At 40.2% G+C, this 17,548-nt stretch overlaps 2 protein-coding genes and 1 long non-coding RNA gene across 3 annotated transcripts in view; 2 read left to right on the top strand and 1 right to left on the bottom strand.

Annotated features, from left to right (window-relative positions):
• The window catches only part of LOC145434898 (inhibitor of Bruton tyrosine kinase-like), a 351,018-nt gene that overhangs the window by 208,244 nt on the left and 125,226 nt on the right, over window positions 1-17,548 (top strand). The window lies entirely within an intron of this gene.
• Window positions 8,115-10,019, top strand: LOC145435813 (uncharacterized). The gene is made up of 3 exons (XR_013914040.1): window positions 8,115-8,263; window positions 8,743-8,841; window positions 9,197-10,019. It is a non-coding gene; the product is annotated as an uncharacterized LOC145435813 (long non-coding RNA).
• Window positions 11,446-17,548, bottom strand: part of LOC145434907 (uncharacterized) — a 192,498-nt gene continuing 186,395 nt past the window's right edge. Inside the window, exon 2 of the mRNA XM_080312139.1 lies at window positions 11,446-11,677. The gene's annotated coding sequence lies outside the window, so the exon portion shown is untranslated. The remainder of the gene's footprint in view (window positions 11,678-17,548) is intronic.

The raw sequence follows: 17,548 nt of genomic DNA, 5'->3' as shown, positions 1-17,548 counted from the left end.
TGGTGGTATATGCCTAAAACCGAACTTGATATGTTTGTTGGTTGTAGTGATTACTTGCGTAGTCTTGTCTACTTTTCATAAGGATACTTTTTGTTTTGGTTGGGTAAGTTACAAACGGATTGACTTGACAAGGTTTTTTTGTATTTTACTCTTTTGTGTATGGGAAGATGTAATACTATTTCCGTTCACTCGATTGCAACAAAAAATAACCTGATAGTTTGTTCAAGGTTTCGACAAATAGATTGAAATATTCCGATTTAACTCATCGCGTCACAAGTCGATCGTGGTATGCACAAGTGGTTGTCAAGTTAGAAATATTTACAACAGGTGTTATTTCATTGATTGATTCTATTGTGTGTAGTAACACATTAAAATATCGCGATAGTATTTACTGAAACTGATAAACGGAAAACTCGGTCGTGAATAGAGCTGTAAGTTTCAAGGATTGTTTCAAAGTATGATCTTGAAATGTGACTGGATCAAAGTTGGTAGTCAGTCTGAATCGAAATATATTGACAAACATGACTACCAACTTTGATCAATATATTTCGATTCAGACTATGTCAAAGTCCAAATATGATTTACCTTTAGTACATCTCACGAATGGATTCCGACGCCGCGCTATAACATTTTTGATGATAAGGACTCGAGGATTTTCATGATAGAGTTGACGAGTGATAAGATGCGTGTTTTTGTTAAGAGTTTGATTTCGTGTTGATAAAGACAATAACTGTATAATGCACATACTTGTGATTCTTGATTCTTGTAGAATTATAGTTGGTATTGATTCTATAAGTGTGAAAACAGCGGCGTGGAATGTGCGAATAATTCAATGTGGCTGATAGTCGGCGTCAGTAATATTCGGGTTATGGTCGAATCAAAAGATCACGAAAAGATTTCTCAAAATAATTAGAATTGTACCGAATTAACACATTCAGATACGAATCAACTTGGTTTGTGTAGTAAGTTTCATTTCGAGTTGGCAAATTGATACATTGGTTGAATATTCTCATAATTCTTATCGCGCAACTAAAGTCACCCACTGTTCGAAGTGTCAAAACATATAGCGACCACCAGAAAGTGTCAAATTGTTGGTTTTCGAATCACCGTCTGCGACGGCTCTGTGACAAACTAAGTACCGAAATATTACCTTGTGAGCGATCGGTATGTCTTTAACACCAAGTCACTAAAATGGTTATACCCGAGACATTATCTTGTTAGCGATCGCGGGATTTGCAATCTATTTTACACTTTTTGAAGTGTTAATTTACGAGCGTGGTTATTTGTTGGTTGCTTTTTGTGTCACTGCTGAATACTGAATACTCCTGAATGTGATAGTACTGACTGGATTAGTGTAATAATCGATACGATAGTGCGCGCTCGAAATCCTCATATCAGGTCGCGTTTCCAAAACGGATGTATTTAGTGGGTCACACATATCAAAACGCGGTCGCGATAATCCTTTTCAAAATCGCGCATTGCACTGCGGTTTAGTGAATTTCCTGTCTAGCGATACTCGTGACTCTTTACTTGATACATATTCAACACCGTGTGAGAGATGCCCCATACAATATTTCATTTCACGTAAAATGTATGACCTATGTGTTTCGACAACTGGGTTAGCGCGGTGTTGTTCTACTGATCGAGGTGTGAAAATTGTGCTATCGCGATGAAGTTGTGGTTGTCAACAGCAGACTATTTTGTAGGTGCGAAACAGCGGTGTGAATAATCCGAAAGTATTATTCAGCTAGCAATCAATAGCGAGGAAAGAGAACACGATCGGACATTTGACACGACTAAACTACGACATCATATATAATAATTTACGATCAAACTATTTCGCACTGAATGGAATAGTGTAATAATCGATAGTAGCACGCGGTTGGCCGTGAAACAATTCAGCGCGCAGGTCATTCGAAATATAGGTCGCACTGCTTAATCCTCACAACAAACAGCGTTTCCGTTTGTGCGGCACGATATACACATTAACAAAGATTCATTCACATGACTATTTACTTGATACATATTCAACACCGGTCGAGAGATTTATATACCCGAAAGTACGAATCACCGCCACACCCATAAGAACACATGGCGAATCACCAACACAACCTATACGCGAAAGTACGGCATGCGAAAGTACGACGTGCGAGAGATGCCAATACCCGAAAGGACAATTCACGGCCGCGCCCATAAGAACACATGGCGAATCACCACAGATCCCGTAAGAATACATGACAGGTACATCACCGACGCAGCCTATACCCGAAAGGGTGCCGTCACCAGAGATACCATAAGAAACAATGGCACATCACCAGAGATCCCATAAGAACCAATCGCACATCACCAGAGACCGCGTAAGAAACAATGACACATCACCAGAGATCCCATAAGAACCATTGGCACATCACGAGCGATAGGGGGTCTGAAAGGGTACCATCATCAATACGAGTTTTCACGGCAGGTCATGAGCGAGCCCTATACCCGAAAGGGTGGGGTCACCAGAGATCCCATAAGAAACAATGGCAAGTCACCAGCGATAGGGGGTCTAAAAGGGTGTGGTCACCAACACGGGTTTTCAATACGATGTGCGAGCGGGCCCATAAGAACCCCAGCCAGGTCACGACCGATCTACTATACTACTCACGCCACACCATTGGAATGCCAAAAGGCAGACTCTTCCGCTTTCCTTTTGTCCAGTCTCTGAGCATTTCTTCGCAGTTATGGCACACAACATGTGGAGACCATTTCTTATCTTGATCGCCAAGATGGATGCCAAAGTAAGGTCTGTAGGCACGCTTCACGAACGATGTTATATTTCGTCTTTGACGAGAAAGCGTGTACACACCACAGATATAACAAAATGAATCAGGTTTATTTTTGCATTTACGTCTACTAGAAGAAGCCATGACCAAATCTGAAAAAGTTCAGAATAGAAAGAAAGTCTGGTGATATCTATGTGCTTAACACAACCAAAAAGAATAAAAAACCATGGTTCTAATTAAGGCTACCTGCAGACGAGTGTAAAATAGAGCTTATAGAATATCCTACAGCATCTATCCGCAATACCTCACTATAATCATGTTGCCTAACTTCTTCAAATGGCCTTAAACAGCAGTAGGCTACAACTTAAAAGAGCTGAAAGCTTCTATCTGAAACACTGGTACTGTACCATAGTACAGACAACGCACACGCAAATAGCCTAACTTTGAAAACCTGAGTAGCAGTAAAACATGCTGTTGAGCAAGCAGGCCTGCAAAAATACTCCTCCACCATGTGCAAGTCAGTCAGCAATGACTAGCAAATGTTCATAATGGTTCAGATGATGTATACAAAAAGAAAAAGGACTGGATAGATGAAAATTGTTCGATGCAGATCAGATTTATGCACTAAATATGTGCCACAAACGAAAAAAAACTTAAATTGTCGATTGCATGAAAACTACACTCTAAATCCGCAAGGTCGTATTGAACACTTCATAACACTTTATTCTGCGTACAGACACACTTTTTGGGCATATGAACGCATCGGGCCATTATCGTCGCAACACTTCTGCGTATTTCTCCGTTTATATGTAACACTTCGATACTGCGGCTTACTTTCAAGAAAATTTATACTCCGTAATTTATCATCAAATTCGCATTCATAAACTATCGGTACGTTCGGGGATCACATAAAATCATGGTGTATGTAAAATAATATTATTCAACTCACCAACCCACCAAGTTTAAGGGTAATATTTGAACAAAATATACATATTTCCCTGTGACTCAGAGGGGTCACTACCTTCGTTACGGTAGAGCGCGCTCGATTTCAGTTTGGAATTTGAATTGGTGGTTCGTTAGGCTTCAGGCAGAGAGTAGCGTACACGAACAGACTTGGCGGAATGGATATATTGAAGCAGTTTCTGCTACCTGATGGCGTAAAGGATCATAACATCCATGTACTGTAAGGTATGGAAATGCGATGAATGTTATTGAATATATGTAATGTGAGAATAGTCATAAAATTAGCTCGTTTTTACATGGCAATAAGGTCGTTTGTTTTAGATGTTTTAGTAGACTACTGATATCTAGGGATGGTGTGAACGTGAGGTTCACGTTCGCGTTCTGTGTGTGAACCTCGGAAATTTAGAGGTTCGTGTTCACAACAGAACCTTGGTAGGTTCTGCACTGTGAACCTTTTGATAAATTGTAATTTTCACTCCATTATAAGATCTTTGGCTCACATTTATTGCATTTCAACTGCGGGACACTCCATGCATGGTGCTGGCAGCATAAAAAATCAACGCTTAACGAGCATGCACCATGCACCTTGACAACCTTAAAAGTTTTAGTTGCTTTGTTGCAAAAATTTTCTCGGAATAACCAGTTTCCGTTTGTGAATATTTAGTGACTATCTGCTGTGAGCTTGACCCGCAATCACACAACATCACGAGCGATATACGACTATACGTAGTCAGCGAATGATGCTTATTCAACCAATCAATGACATTGATATCGTCTTCTAATGTAAAAAATCGAACGGGCGTATACGGGGTCAATCTTGACTTCATATCTTTACTGTATCACTAAAACCAAATCCGTGCGATTAAGGTGTTTGCTACTGCTGCATAACTTGTTGTTCATTGTGGTATTGGTAGCGAGTATTGAAACCCGTTGTGCACTCTGCTCAATATCAAAGTAGCAATACTCAGACTCCGAACACATTGTCCGGCCTGGCTAAGACCGTTAAGGCGTAAGCTTATATTCCTTGGTAAGTCCTCGTCGAAATTGTTGGCAAAGCGACGGAATGTACTGATTTTACGCAATTATTATATCCTTTGATTACCGCTGTTGATACATTAAGCGACGTTTAAAACACCGATATGTACTTCAGCATTGTGGCATTATGTGGACCGAGTCTTCGCTAGGTATCGTGTACATTAATATAGGCTATCACTTCATTGGAAGATAGGGTTGGAATTAACAATATGACGTCGTGTGACGTCACGAGGTTCACGTTCGTGTTCACACAGAACCTTTCAAAAAGGTTCGCGTTCACACGAACCTGAACCTTCCAGAGGTTCACACCATCCCTACTGATATCCCTTATTCATATGAATGTTCTTTGGAAGTTTTCTAGTATATGATTCGTCCGATCTTATTGTTGGATGATCGAGCTCCGAATCTGATAATATACCAGGCTGCGACCAGGTCCAGTACTACGGTACTGATGGGAAGCTCATATCCAACTAACTTTTTGACGTATAGATAAAGGGATGGTCTCTCTATCCACACTGAAATATCCCTATGTAGGCGATATTGTGGTCCATTGTGGACAAGTACTGCAATCTCAGCAATTGAATACCGGTATGACAGTCATGCAACGGTTTTGATGGTTTTTCAACTGCAACACATTGTACACTACTGTTTATTCCAAGTGGTAAGGTTTTAACTAAGACAGTTTTTTTGACATGTCAAAATAGGTCAAAATTTTGTCATAATTGTACCGTTAGGTTAAAATTGCAAAAATTGTTTACAAAGTCAAATTTTTTTTTGGCAACTTGCATTTCGTTTGTATTATAGATGATTGCACTGTCGGTGAACTTATCATTTTACAATTTACATCTTGTAGCCTACTTTATAGTTCTACCGTTGTAGACGGACCATCGTCTGCTAATTGTGAATCAGAAACTGTCAAATGAAATAAATGCTCAACGTAGCCTACTGAATTATCCTAACTGAAGCAAGATTGCGTGGGCATTGGTTCTTCTATTAGAAACTGTATGATGAAAAATTGCGATGTAGACAACTATGTCACATTGAACCAACACGGTGTGTCACCTGCAGTGTACCCACAACTTCAGTGTTGACGGCCAACCACTGCTGCTGGTGAACGTTTTTCCCCATTCTTGCCAAGCTACTTAGTAAGGACAGACACTTTCTACCCGAAAACGTGGGAAAGTATCTTTCGTTATACTACAACAAAGTTTTAATTATTTCTGCCATAATACGAGATGTAACTAATACTGGAATTCTTCATGGGTCTAGATTTCGATAAAATAAGGTTTCTTCATGTAAAAATTTGTCAGTTTTCTTGCCAAAAGATATTTTTTAGGTCAAACTACTTTGGAAGAACAGACAGCTCCAGCCAGAAATAAAGATAAGTACCGGTAGTACAATTCTAACATTATGTCAGAAACACCTAATTCAAGTACATGAGGTCAAAATTAAATTTTATATCGTCAAAATATGTGTGAATGTAGATTTTTTGGTCAAAATCTTCCATTTTTAGGTCCACAAAGTCGCCCCAATAACAGCACAACCAAACAAACAATCTTTTCAACAAACCATGGATCACAAGGGGTAATATTTGTTTTGCCCAATCCTCAAATTTGACTTTCCTGAGTTTATTATGATACGGTAACTGAACTAAACTCTATTTTGCAGGTAGTATGTATTGAAATTGGCACCTTTTTGAAATGCATTTGCTGTATGGAATACTGGTAAGCATCACGGTGTTTTGTAAGTGAACTGGTATATCCTTAAGGAATTTGAGTCTGTTGCATTCGGTTATCTTCGTGATAAAGATTTTTATGAATGTTTACTGATAAAATTTCACTAAAATTGTTAGCAATCCAGGAAGTATACTACCCGTGCCGGTGGTAACGTCATGTGCAACTTTCCATTTCATTACCTAATTATTCTATGAAAGACGCCCTTCTGTGACACAGAACTTATTGCAGAAAACAACAACTGTATTCAGTATGATATCTACGTGATTACTGAGTAGTTCATTATTGTACTGCAAATTTTTGAAAGATATATTTTCTTTTCAATAGTCTTCGATTGATCCTCAAATTCGTCCAACTGATGTCGATTCTTTGAAAGGAGCCCCCATGGATCTACCGTGCCTGCGCTATCAGACAATGTTGACAGTGACGTGAGGACTGAGGAGTCGTTGGTAACAGGTTTTGTGCCGACACAGTCATCTTATGCGCTACAGACCTTTGTCTCAAGAACCCATGGATACATATGATTATGTAAGCCTATTTATTTATTTTTTATATCACCATTGATTATGTAATTTCCTGGTTTTTGCAGTCCTACTTTTCTCACGAACTATCTCGCAGAGTAACCTACGGACTATTCGGTATGAGCTGAAAAAGGCTTCATCTGTGTACACTGTACAGTGTACACTGAACACTGAACAGATATGTAGTTGAACGTAATCAACTCATCTAACTTGTACTTTAACTATTGCTTACTGAGCTATAATGGGCTAGGTCAGTGGTTCTCAACCTGGGGGGCTGAGTACCTCTCTTGCGCTTCTGTAACCTACCTGTGTGAAATATTTATATTTACTTCTGCATAATATTTACAATTTTCCTTTGGTATTGATCATATTTTCTAGGAGCAGCATTTGGATTTGACCAGTAAAAAGACGGAGCCGCCATGGCACGCCACGAATCAGGGACTCATCAAGCCTGGGTTGCGGCTGATGGAAAGAATATGAAAATGCCCTAATGTTCAGGTAGTATGTATTGCAATTACCACCATTTTGAAATGCATTTGGTGTTTAAAATACTGGTAAGCATAGCAGTGTTTCTTAAGTAAGCTTGTATATCCTTAGATAATAAATTTGATTCTGCTGCATTAGGTTATTTTTATGAATGTTTGCTGGTAAAATTTCACTAAAATGATTAACAATCCAGGAAAGTATGCTACCCGTGCTGGAGTAAAATTGGTGGAAAGGTCACATGCAACTTTCCATTCCATCAATTAATTGTTCTATGAAAGACACCCTTTTGTCACATACAATTGTATCCAGTCTGATATCTGCGTGAATACTGAATGCGGGTGACGTCATATTTTGTGATACGATTGTTGATATACAACGTTCTTTTGAATTCTCTACTAGTTGCTGATGATTACCCCTGACGAGTCTCAGCCAAAAATATTTGGGCACATTTCAATATGCATATACTATTCAATTTTATATTGAAGTTTTGTACCTCGAAGAAGCTGTTCGAATATTGAATAGTTCCCTTGTATAGCAAATTTTTAAAACAAGTATTTTCTTTTCAACAGTCTTGGATTGATCCTCATATTCATCCAACTGATGTCGACTCTTCGAAAAAAGCCCCTGGTTCTACCATGCCTGCGCTAACAGACAATGTTGATAGTGACGTGAGGAGTCATCTGAACGGATTTTGTGCCGGTGCGGTCATCTTTTGCGATACATACTTTTGTCTCAAGAACCCATGGAAACATGTAATTATGTAAGTCTATTTATTCATTTCATATATCACCATTGATTATGCAATGTGCTGGTTTTTGCAGTCCTAATTTTCTCAAAAACTATCCATATATGCCATATGAGCTGATGAAAGGCTTGATCTGTATACTGTACATTGAACAGAGGTGTAGTTGAATGTAAAGAGCCGGTGTAACTTGTATTTAAACTATTGCTTACTAAACTATACTAGGACTAGGTGAACATCAAATTGAGATGAAGGAAAAGTATTCACACCTTCGATAGGATGTCACAAAGTTTTTGTACTAAAGACAAGCAATGTGTCCTTTGTCTGATATATTTTCTCGTCTCAATTCAAAGCAGCTATAAAATCTTAGAATCAAAGCTATATGTAAAGCCTACCGTACCGTATGTCAATTATTATAATGGAAATCTGAACCCATAGGAACAATGGTTCTACTACATTTATTGTCAGATCTTGTTTGCAATCAATTATATTTTCAGCAAAACGAGGTTGATGAAGTCAACTGTCTCCTTCTCCAAGCCAAATTGAGAGACAAACGAATATAATCCAAGACCCGAGCGCATGTCTTATTGAAACAGGTACCGTAATCTTTCTGTTTTGTGGACCAAACAAATTTACATAGACTTGCAACGTTCTGCTATAAATTTCATTCTGAGTTACAGTTCTGCATTCTCACAGTTGCCTGTGCGTCTGAATGTCAATGTAACTGTCAAAATGGCCGAATTTAAAAAAAACGCAGACCTAATGAAAGATATTTTTATTAGTCGTTTGGCTAATTTTAGTCCTGCTCAGTGATTGGATTTCACATGTATCCGAGCACCTTTCCTGTGCTTCTGTAACCTACATGTCCGAAATATTTATATTTATTTCTGCATAAAATTTAGCATTTTCATTGACATATTCAAAACTTTGGAATTTAATCACATTTTAAAGGAGCGCAACTTGGAGTCGACCAGTAAAAAGAAGCAAACACCATGACACGCCACAAATCAGAGATTCACCGAGCCTGGATTGCAGCTGATGGCAAGAATATAAAAATGCTTCATTGAAAATGGAGTATTCGGAAACATTGTTGACGTTTCGAGCTGCTATGCATTGGATTGTCACACCCTTAAGTAGTGGTTCTCAAACAGGAGAAAGCATTTGAAGGGGCGTGAAGCCGCAGCCAACTAAAATCTTTTTCGCACATGGCAGCTTGTAGTTATTTCTCTGTGTATGGTCAGAATTTAATATTTGAATATTCTCTCATCAACAACCATTACCGTCACTGCCATCCAACTATCCGTTGGGATTTCTGGTTGCTTTTTTTAATTTTATGATACGACGATATGGGGTGTATGAAATTTTTTGCTATCATAAGTGGGGTGTGCCCAAAAATGTTTGAGAACCAATGCCCTAATGACTTCCAGATTTCATTTTTTGCAGCAGACTGGTAAATAATAACAAAATCTTTTCTATAAATCTGCAGAATTTGTATGGACTCAAAGAAACAATTCTTTGTTGTTTAAACAAAAGTGATTGGCATTAACCTGATATAAATACTTGTAATGCAAGCACTAGAATATTTTTGATGACTGGTTAGCAGGCCCAATTTCATTAAGAGTAAAAAAATACTTATGGTTGGTTATCATGGTAGTGGTAGTGATACTGATACATTCATTGTTTGTTTGTTTATAATAAAATTGAGAATTTACAAACCATAATTTGATTAGTTTTACATAAGTTGTAATGATTTGTGTTGATCATATTTTCCGCTGTTGATCATGTTTTCCCTAACGGACGTAACCAATTAATTTGAGTCCATGCCCCTGTCACGAGAGTTTCAGATACTAAATGATATTTTGTTATTACTATCCCAATGCATTCATTTTCATGATTGAGCGAGTTGCATGATATTTGTTGTGAGTTTGCTCTTAATCATTTGTGATGTTCGTAATTTCATGGACTATTCCGGAAACGGTTTCAACTGATGATTTGAATTTATGAAACCCTGTCACAGCAGCTATTGGAAATTTGAATGTATTCACGTATTTAATAACCCAGGTTGGGTATTATAAGCGTCATTTATTAATGAATCAATAAAATCTGATTTTATTTTGAGCCCTGCCCTGACTAGTCAACCAGCCACTTTGAGACTGAACACTTTTTAGGTAAACACCTTTAATTTAAAGGTCAACTGCATCTTCATAGACAACTTTGCGGAATCATGTTCAGAATTTTTTTTCATACCGAAATTGCCGACTTTCCGTATTTCAAACTAATCGGAAATTGCCGTAATTTGGACCGAAAGTCCCAATATTGGTATGTTTACAGAAAAAGCGGAATGTTCATTGTGACGTCATGTAGTTGACATCTCTTCTGGCCGCTGCAGATGTATGCTATAGGGTTGGCGGTCTTGCAGTAGCAGGGCGCTTATTTTAGTTAGTTATGGCGGAGGTTTCGCTTGTAATGGATTCACCAGGCGAGTCCGAGTACTCAGATGTCGAATGTAAGTATGCTTTTTCCTCTCACTTACGAAAGTAATGTTGAAACGAGGACACGTTTCAAGTGTTGATGTGCTCGATCCCATATCAGTGGAACTTCTTGCTGCTCCGAAAACGAGGGGTCGTTTGAGTATGATTATTGATGACTAACCTAAGGATGTTAGTGATATATAGTATGATCAGCCTAGCTTGTTCAGCTTAAGCCGCTTGTCTAGACCAAATGAAATACACCGGTATGTGTAATTTGGTGGAGAACCTCCTTCCAGTTATTAATCTTGGTATCAGTTGAGAGGATGGAGGTTGCCAACTTATGCAAACTATCAGGGGAGAGTTGAAGTGCTGCAAACAGGTCCCTCGAGCAACTAATGAATTATTAGTGCATCACAGCATTATCAGGATCTCAATCAGTAGTATGTATTGGAGATTGTCTCGCTTTAGATATCAGGAATATTGTCATATAATTATAACATCCAGTTTGATGCATGAGCGAATGAGTCTCATTCACATGAAATGTTGAGTCGGGTGCCAAATAATTACCCGTCAGTAACATAACAATTACGCTTTTCAGGAAGCTGAGAAAACTGTACACGGAAATTTTGTTTGCTGGCCACTGGGATTCTGCAACAAAAGCCAACGAAAAATCCTGTCTGCGCATCCGATCAAATCCAGTACTTTCAAAGGATTTCAATTTTACAATGCTTCGTGAAGGAATAGTTGTATTGAAAATAATAAATGCAACATAACCAATCCATCAACAGTACTACTGTGTCAGGGAGAGAAATATAGAGTTTTGTGTCCAGCAATAGCTTCTTTCAACTAATTTTGACGATGCCGTTAGTCGAATGAGGATGAATCATCACAATAGACTTGGTCGACTCGGCCGTTTCTGGTCTTGCTTTAATGAATGCGTCAACTTCATCATTGCAGGAATCTAGAGCAGGAGTAAAAATATCACTGAGTTTTATAACAAATTCGAATCGAAGGCAGTAGGCCTATACCAAATGCTGTTCGTAAGTATCATAAAAATGAAGGATGGCCAACTGCATCCTACCTAACTTCACGACTATGTTATGTTCGTGCATTTACGTTCGGTGTCGTAGAACTCTTTCTTTCTATAGGATTAGTAATTTCAGCCAATCATTATTTCCTCGTGTGTCATGCTTGTATTTATACCCTGTGTTCTGTTGTCTCGTGGTCTTTTCATTTAACTGAACTCTGGATCGTGTCGCCTGTCTTAAAGTTATACTGCTGATAATATACTGATTTCTTATTGCAACCTCGTCGCATTGAGTTATTGTTCAAACAAGATCAAGAACATAACAATTGGTGTCAGAAGTCGGATTCATAGTTATTTCTGCGACGAAGATAAAGCATGGATTCAGGTATATTGAAGCTGCTCGAGAAGCAGCAGGCAATGATGGCAAGCCTACATGAAACAATGGCAAACCAGAAAGCACAGCTGGAGCAACAACACGCACAGCACAGAGAAGATTTGAAGCAACAAGCGATGCAGCAAGCAAAGCATGACGAAGCAATGGCAAAAGTCATGACAGAGATGGCGCAGTTAACACAGAGGTCGAGTCCCGGTGCATCAACATCTGAAGCTACCGCTCCCAAGTTTGATTCGTTTGTAAAATCGAAGGAGAAATGGGACCAATATCTGCAACGATTCAACCACCACCTTGCAATTTACGGCATTTCCAATATGGAGAAGAAAAGAGCGTGTCTACTCTCATGGGTTGGACCTGAAACTTACTCGCTCCTACGTAATTTGTTTGGTGCTGCTGATGTCAGTGCGCAAACCTTCGATGCGTTGACTGAGAAGTTGTCTACACACTTCAAGGACTCAATTCATGTGCAAGCAGCCAGGTACGAATTTTACAATTGCAAAATGCAGCCGGGGCAATCGTACGCCGATTGGATCGCTACTCTACGTGGAATCTCCAAGGATTGCAACTTCACATGCTCAAGAGAAGGCTGTGATCAGAGCTACGTTGATGAGCTAATGCGCGATCTCATCATTAAAAGAAACGCCGCACGCGGATGTGAGACGGCATTGTCTAACACAAACCAATCCATCCCTTGACGACGTTCTCAAAGTAGCCGCAACATACGTGAGAACGCTGGAAACTGATAGGGTTATCCAGGGCGAGAGTAACGGTAAAGATACTTCCATCGTCAACAAAATGACGGGAAGTTATCAGAAGGGGAAAAAACCTTCCAAATCCATCCAAGGCAACTTCCCGGAAAGACTGAAATCCTGCAGCCGCTGTTTCATCGATCACCAGAGAAAAGACTGTCAATATCGACATTCAGTATGTCAGAAATGTGGTCGTAAAGGTCATATCAAACCTGTGTGCATGTCTACCAAACCTAGTATCATGCAACAGGTCACATCCGTCAATTTCTGCTCAGTGCCACTCCTCTCCTTCGACATCGATCAACTATATCGACGCGTGGGAAACCAGCTCTGGATCAACTCCAGCATCAACGGCATTCCGTTGCCGACACAGTGGGACACTGGTGCACCCTCCGCCATGGTGGGATTGACTGGGTACAAAACTTTGGGCTCTCCGAAACTCTCAGCATACCCTTGCTCTTTCGTAGCGTATGGCGACAAGCCACTGAAAGTGAAAGGTATTTGCACTGTAAGCGTGCAGGTGGGTTCTGAAGTTCGAGTTGGCTTAAAATTGGTGGTTCTCGACGAACACCGTGGGCAAAACATTTTTGGTCTCGATTGGAGCGATGCTTTCTCCATGACCGCTAAGGGAACGTCTGCTTTGGATGCAATTTCCTCGCAGATGGTCAAATCGCAATCATGTAATACTATTGACATTTGTGATTCGAACGACAAATTGGTATCTTTTCAGTCCAAATTTCCCTCCGTTTTCTCTAATGTATTAGGACGATGCACCAAGACAAAGGTGACAATTCACTTGAAACCTAATGCCAAGCCCGTATTCAACAAGCCACGCCCTTTGCCTTTCGCAAGGCAAATCGCTGTTCAAACCGAATTGGATAGATTAGTCAATCAAGGTATCCTCGAAACGATCAATTACAGTGATTGGGCAGCACCAATTGTTGCCGTCACTAAGTCTAATGGATCAGTACGCATTTGTGGTGACTTTAAAGCATTGAATCAACAAATTCAGATAGATCAACATCCCCTGCCCTCCTTGGATGAAATTCTTCACAAGTTAGAGGGTGGTTGTATTTTCACGAAAATTGATCTTGCCGATGCTTATTTTCAGCTAGAATTAGATGATGATGCGAAGAATTTGTGTGTCATCAACACGCAATTCGGTCTATTCCGTTATCGACGCATGTGTTTCGGAGTCGCATCTAGTCCCGCAAATTTTCAACGCTGTATTGATGCCATGATCGCCGGCTTACCCGGTGTTGCTAGTTTTATCGATGACATAATCGTTACTGGCATTGATGAACGCGATCATTTTCGCAACTTATCGCTACTCTTTGAGCGCCTCACCGAATACGGTTTCACCGTCAACTTCGCTAAATGTGAATTTTTCAAAAGTAGTATCGAGTACCTTGGTCACATAATCGACAAGGACGGCAAACGCCCGTCTCACAAATCCGTTGAAGCAATCAAACAGTTGCCTAAACCTCAGGATGTTCGCCAGCTACAGGCATTCCTGGGCAAAGTCAATTATTATCGCGCGTTTATTCCTAATTTCACGAATAAAGCCGCTGCCTTGTACCGTCTTCTTCAAAAAGACGCGAAATTCATTTGGAATGCGGACTGTGATGCAGCTTTTCGCATTCTCAAAAACGACGTAATTGACGCTACGCAGTTAGCTCATTATGATGTAAACAAGCAGCTCATTTTGTCAACTGATGCTTCTCAATTCGGAATTGGCGCTGTCCTCTCAATCGAGCACAATGGCGAAGAGAGACCAATCGCGCACGCATCCAAAACCCTTTCCGATTCGCAAAAATCCTACTCTCAAATAGAGAAGGAAGCTCTGTCAATCATTTACGGAGTCACTAAATTTCGTCAATTCTTGTATGGTAGAAAATTTACGCTCGTAACGGACCACAAACCGCTTTTAGCTATTTTCTCGCCGGACAAGAAAATTCCCGTGATTACAGCGCAACGCTTACAGCGATGGGCACTAACGCTCATGGCTTACCGATACGATATTCGCTATAAACCGACTAATCAGCACGGAAACGCCGACGGTTTATCTCGCCTACCAAAAGGTCCAGACCCCGAGTTTGACGAACTGGAAATTCGTGAAAACGCGGAGATCGTTCACGCTATTAATATGGCATTCGATGGCTTACCGTTAACTCGCAATGAAATTCGCGACGCGACGCTGAAGGACAAAACCATGAAACTAGTAAAATTATCTGTCACTCATGGCAATTGGAATCCAAAGACGCACATTGATGATTTTTCTTGGTTTTCGACTCGCAAACATTCGCTTTCTTTGCACGAAGACATAGTCATACTCAATATTGATGGTTTTCAGCGCGTAGTAATTCCGCAGTCACTTCGCTCGCGAGTCTTATCATTGTTGCATGAAGGACATTGGGGTATCGCGAAAATGAAGCAGATGGCTCGACGTTACATCGCATGGCCTTCCATTAATCGCGACATTGAAAATCTCGTTAAGAGTTGCGACGCTTGCCGGAAGGTAATGAAAGCGCCTGATCGTCAGTATCGCGAATGGCCTAAAACCTCTGAAAGCTTTGAACGAATTCACTTGGATTTCGCAGGTCCAATAAACAATAAAATGTTTCTTGTCATCGTCGATGCGCATTCGAAATATCCTTTCGTTAAAGTAATGAATGTCGGTTCTACCACAACCTTGTGTGTGGTCAACGCTTTGAGGGAAGTCTTCTCTATCGAAGGCTTGCCCATAACAATCGTCACGGATGGCGGACCGCAATTCACATCGAATGAATTCGATACGTTTTGCTCTAATTTGGCAATCAGCCATATCGTATCACCGTCTTTTCACCCTGCCTCGAACGGGGAAGCGGAGCGTTTCGTCCAGACTTTAAAAGCTGGATTAATAAAAAATTGCGACGGGGGAAAAGATCTCAACTTCGCGCTCCAAACACTTCTCGCTACGTACCGATGTGCACCGCACCCGGGCATAGACTGGAAAACGCCTGCCGAGATTTTACATGGTCGGCAGCCGCGCAATTTGTTAAGTTTGTGCTCGCCCTTCGACAAATCGAAACCCGTTACGCCTAGACAATCAGTCACTCATTTTGAGATTGGTTCCTCGGTTTACGCTCGCAGTTACCGAAGCGGACCAAAGTGGGTTGCTGGCGTGGTGACGGAAATACTGGGGCGTGTTGTGTACATCATAAAAACAGATCATGGGTATTGGAGGAGGCACAAAAACCAACTCCAACCACGCTTGATTTCCACTGGTCATGATACAGCCACACAGGATGTCGCTCAGCCTCAACAGTCCCAAGCTGAGCAACCATTGGTCAGGAATAGGGCACAACGTCCTGCAGCTAGTCCTGCTCGATCGTCGGGCAGACGTTATCCTCTTAGAAATAGGAAACCCACCGATTTCTATAGACCGTAAATGTGGGCAACCCTCTAACTTACAAGGGAGGACTGTTATGTTCGTGCATTTACGTTCGGTGTCGTAGAACTCTTTCTTTCTATAGGATTAGTAATTTCAGCCAATCATTATTTCCTCGTGTGTCATGCTTGTATTTATACCCTGTGTTCTGTTGTCTCGTGGTCTTTTCATTTAACTGAACTCTGGATCGTGTCGCCTGTCTTAAAGTTATACTGCTGATAATATACTGATTTCTTATTGCAACCTCGTCGCATTGAGTTATTGTTCAAACAAGATCAAGAACATAACAGGATGGCCAACTGCATCCTACCTAACTTCACGACTATTATGATGATAGTGATAAGTTTTCATCTTTTACTGAGCGGTCAATATTGATAGGTTCAGTCACAGATATCTGACACTCCTCATTCAATAACTAAAGTAACTAATATGATTTCATGACCGCACATGTACCGTACACAAAAAGAAGTGTATTTTCAAAAGTAATAGCAACTCTTCCATTAATAGGAGGTCAGCGATATATAACCATTATACGTCATGAAGTCAGCAGGTTATGAACTCCCTTTATAGTAACTAATGCATTTATAGATCTTTTTTTCTTAATTGATTTTCAAGTGTTTTTATTTCACACTACGTACACTTCTACTTACAAGTTTTTCAAGGCATATATATTTCAGTTATTTGCACATGCACTTGAGTGTAAACAATAATAATACTTCGATGACTACCATACCACAGTCAATACTACTATAAGCGGTTAGTTACACTCTTACAAAACTATAGCTGACACAGTACATTTTCACTTACCGATTTCGGACACTTTGTATAGCTTTAGAAGTGCGTTCCTCCAATGATATATATACAATGATTGGAAACTGCCACGCCCCTTAACGCTATAAGATAGTTTCCCGGCGAAATCAGTCCGTCGCGGGATATGCTTGAGTACAGAAACGGGATTGCGTATGTCGACTGTGGTGGGGTGCTGCGATCGGCCTTGCTGGCATACTAATTCACTGATTTTCCCCAATCGGTTTAGTTTTTGTTGGTTTCTTGAGCATAGTGAGGCAGTGCTGCATAATAGGATGTAATACAACTTTTAACAATGCACATTTATCAAAGTACAGACTAGCTGCGAGGCATTTTAGCATCAGTTGCAACCATGCATGTACGACACAGCCTAAAGAATTTATAGATACTGTGGGTGAGCGTCAATATAGATGTGGAGAACCTGG

This window comes from Botryllus schlosseri, chromosome 3 (genome assembly GCF_051294905.1).
Source record: "Botryllus schlosseri isolate E-star chromosome 3, Bs_hap1, whole genome shotgun sequence".
NCBI lineage: Eukaryota > Metazoa > Chordata > Ascidiacea > Stolidobranchia > Styelidae > Botryllus > Botryllus schlosseri.
This window is presented reverse-complemented; position numbering and strand designations above follow the sequence as displayed.